This window comes from Arachis hypogaea, chromosome 19, assembly GCF_003086295.3.
Source record: "Arachis hypogaea cultivar Tifrunner chromosome 19, arahy.Tifrunner.gnm2.J5K5, whole genome shotgun sequence".
NCBI lineage: Eukaryota > Viridiplantae > Streptophyta > Magnoliopsida > Fabales > Fabaceae > Arachis > Arachis hypogaea.
The window spans coordinates 112,141,451-112,145,010 of NC_092054.1; the positions used below are offsets into that span (position 1 = coordinate 112,141,451).

Sequence of the window (3,560 nt, forward strand, 5' to 3'; positions counted from 1 at the left end):
CTTCTTGGTAAACCTCAGATATAGTTTTATGAATGATGTCGCACTGGATGATAGAATGATCTTCCGGGGGTGCTTCATAGCTTCATTTAAACTGAACTTTACTGTTCTGCCATCTATCTCAAAGGAGTAAGTTCCTGAGAATGCATCCAGCTTGAACTTTGAAGTCTTCAGGAATGGTCTTCCAAGCAGGATTGATGATGGTTTTCCTGAGTCATTAGGGGGCATTTCCAGGATATAGAAGTCAATGAAAAATGTGAGCCCCTTAATGCTCACTAATACATCTTCAGCAATTCCAACTACTGTAATAATGCTTTTATCTGCTAATACAAAACGAGCTGCCGACCTTTTTAAGGGAGAGAGCCTTAGAGTATCATATATAGACAATGGCATTATACTAACACACGCTCCTAAGTCACACATGCAATCAGAAAATATTACACCTCCAATGGTACAGTTAACCATGCATGGACCTGGATCACTACATTTTTCAGGTATACTTCCCATTAAAGCAGAGATAGAACTACCTAAAGGAATAGTTTCTAACTCATTAATTTTATCTTTATGAATGCATAAATCTTTCAGAAATTTGGCATATTTAGGTACTTGCTGAATAACATCAAAAGGGGGAACAGTTACCTCAACCTTTTTGAAAATTTTTACCATTTTGGGATCAAGTTCCATCTGCTTTATGGACTTCCTTGCAAGGTGTAGAAATGGGATAGGAATGGCGCCACTTGTTTCTTCAGTATCCTTTGGTGCGTTATTCCTTTGTTGAGCTACTTCTTCCTCAACCTTGTCTTGTACTTCCTCTTCAGCATCTTCTACTTCTATCACATCCTCAGCTGAGGCGTGTTCTATTCGGCTTGCCTCCTCATGGTTCCTCTCTAGCAGTGTGGTTCCGGACCTCAAAGTGATAGCATTGATGCCACCCTTGGGGTTAGGTAAGGGTTGAGAAGAAATTCCACTGGAGTTTAAAGGTTGGTTTGTGGAAGTAGGTAACGAATCTATCCGGGCGGCGAGAGCTTGTAAAGTGGCATTCAGACCATTTAGAGTAGATTTCAGTGTAGTCTGTATGTCTTGTTGTCCTTGTGCAAGAGAACGAAGCATCTCATCGTTTGATGAGGAAGTGGGATAAGTGATTTTTGGTACTTGTTGTTGGTTTTACTGGGGTCCTTGTGATTGTCTTAAGTGAGGAGCTCTATAAGGTTGGTTCTGATTCTGCTATCTGTTGTTGTTATTCCACCTCTGGTTTCTATTGTTGTCTCTGCCTCCTTTGTTATAGTTGTCCCTCCAGCCATGGTTGGAAATTTTCCTCCAACCTTGGTTGGAGTTGTCCTGCCATCCTTGGTTATAGTTCACACCTTGGTTGTAGTTGCCGCCTTGTTGATTGTATCCTTGATTTGGGCGGTCATAGAAGTTATGAGTAGCTGACACAGTGTTATCTTCTTGTTGGAGCTGCGGGCATTCATCAGTATAATGACTATAGTCAACACAGATTCCGCATACTCTTTGGGGTACTAACTGTTGGCTTTGCTGCGGTAGGGAAGGCTGAGCTTGTTGTTGTTGATTCAACTGTAATTGCTTCAGTAGGTTGGTCATCTCACATATACTCTGTGTAAGAGCAGTAGTCCCAGTGCTAGAGGAAATTTCTGCAACAGCTTTTGAATGGGTGCTCCTGTGCCTGTGGTTCCTAGTAGACTCAGCTAAGTCACTGATCAGTTGCCATGCTTCATCTGCGGTCTTGTACTTCTTTAGAGAACCATTACTAGCACCATCTAGTGTAGTTTTATCCCGAGGCTTCATGTCTTGAGTGAAATAGCTGATTAACACTAGCTTATCAATCATGTGATGGAGGCATGCGTCTAGAAGATTCTTAAAACGCTCCCAGTACTCATAGAGAGTTTCTGATTCTCCTTGAACAATACATGAGATCTCTTTTCTCAATCTATCTGTAACTTCAGCTGGAAAGTATTTCTCCAAAAATTCTCTCCTGAGTGTATCCCAGTTGGTAACAGTCGCTTCAGGTTGGGAGTAGTACCACTCCCTTGCCTTTCCCTCAAGAGAAAACGGGAAGGCTGTTAATAAAAAAGAAGTTTCATTCGTACCCTGACGCCTAACAGTAGAACAGGCTGTCTGAAAATCTCTGAGGTGCTTAATGGGCTCCTGAGCAGGTAAGCCATGAAACTTGGGCATTAAGTTGATTAGTGCAGTCTTTAGTTCAAAATCTGTAGCCAGAGTTGGATGATGCACTTGATACGGCTGCATTGTAAAATCTGGGGCTCCAGCTTCCTGGAGAGTAATCCTCCTAGGTTCTGCCATTCTATCTGCACATGAATCAACTGAATCAGTAGTAAATGAGCTTGTTTCGCTTTCAGATGGCGGTTCAGATTCGCCCTCAGATGACACTGGTGAATCGATAACAATCACTTCACCACCCTCAGAGGCTAACCGACGTCGAGCTCGCCTAATACGTGAAATAGTTCTTTCAATTTCAGGATCAAACACGGCTAAGCTCGGATCAGGCAATGAACACGTCATTCAATGAAAGAAACATATAGCTCATGGTAAAATAAAAATAAAAAAATATAAAATATGCAAATAAAATAAAAATATGTACACTAATTAATAATTTAGCACACAATTGCAACTCCCTGGCAATGGCGCCAAAAATCGGTTCGTGGCAGAAGTTAGGCCAATTAAGAGATTTTTAAATAAGAGAGCAGCGTTGCAATTATAGCGCTTAACCAGCTAAAATTCGCCTCACCAATTTAAAAAGGTGTCACAACAATTAATCAAGAATAAAAATAATGGGAGTATGAATCCCAGGTCATCTCCCAACGAGTTGCGAGAAAGTATGCTATTTTATTAATTAGGAATTTTCCGAGAGTTTTGAGAGTTGAATAATGAACAGTTAAACAGTTGTAAATTAAAGCAATGAAAATAAACTAAGAATAATTATTGATATTCTAAATAAAAAGCCTTGACTGGGGGAATGATTAATTGAAAGTTCCATCCTTGTTGGGATCTCTTAGGTGCAATATTAAAGAGGTGGTTGTTTTTACTTAGTTAACCCTTATTAAATAAAGGAAAGTCAAGTGATTAAGCTAACCCTTATTCGCAAATCCTAGTCCTCTCCCTTAGGAAGGTCTAGCGTTAGTAAATACAGAACTAGCCAACAACATACAGATTAACCAACACGTAAGCCTTCCAACTCAAGTGTCTCATTTTAATCATCCCCATGTCAAGTATGGAATCTACTCCATTGACATGAATATAACACTCATAAAAATATAAGAAGACATGATGAATTTAAATAAAATAAGGATTTAAAATTAATTAAAAGGAAAAGTCATTCTCTGCACTAATAATTCATGAAAATACTCCAATTGTAGCTCTTAAATAAAGTACACAAGGATATGGAAGAGTAAGGGACAAAGTAAACAAACTAGAATAATATTTTCAACGGAGGTAATGACTTCTTCAATATCCAAAAGCATAAAACTAATTAACTATGAATGCAAAGAAAACCTAAAAACTATCCTAATAAGAATGTATCTTAA

The 3,560-nt window shown here is 39.1% G+C and overlaps 1 non-coding gene across 1 annotated transcript; it reads left to right on the forward strand.

The window, feature by feature from the left end:
- The first annotated feature begins 1,843 nt into the window (after positions 1-1,843).
- Positions 1,844-1,947, forward strand: LOC112781986 (small nucleolar RNA R71). Its single transcript, XR_003192731.1, has one exon. It is a non-coding gene; the product is annotated as a small nucleolar RNA R71 (small nucleolar RNA).
- Positions 1,948-3,560: the final 1,613 nt, after the last annotated feature.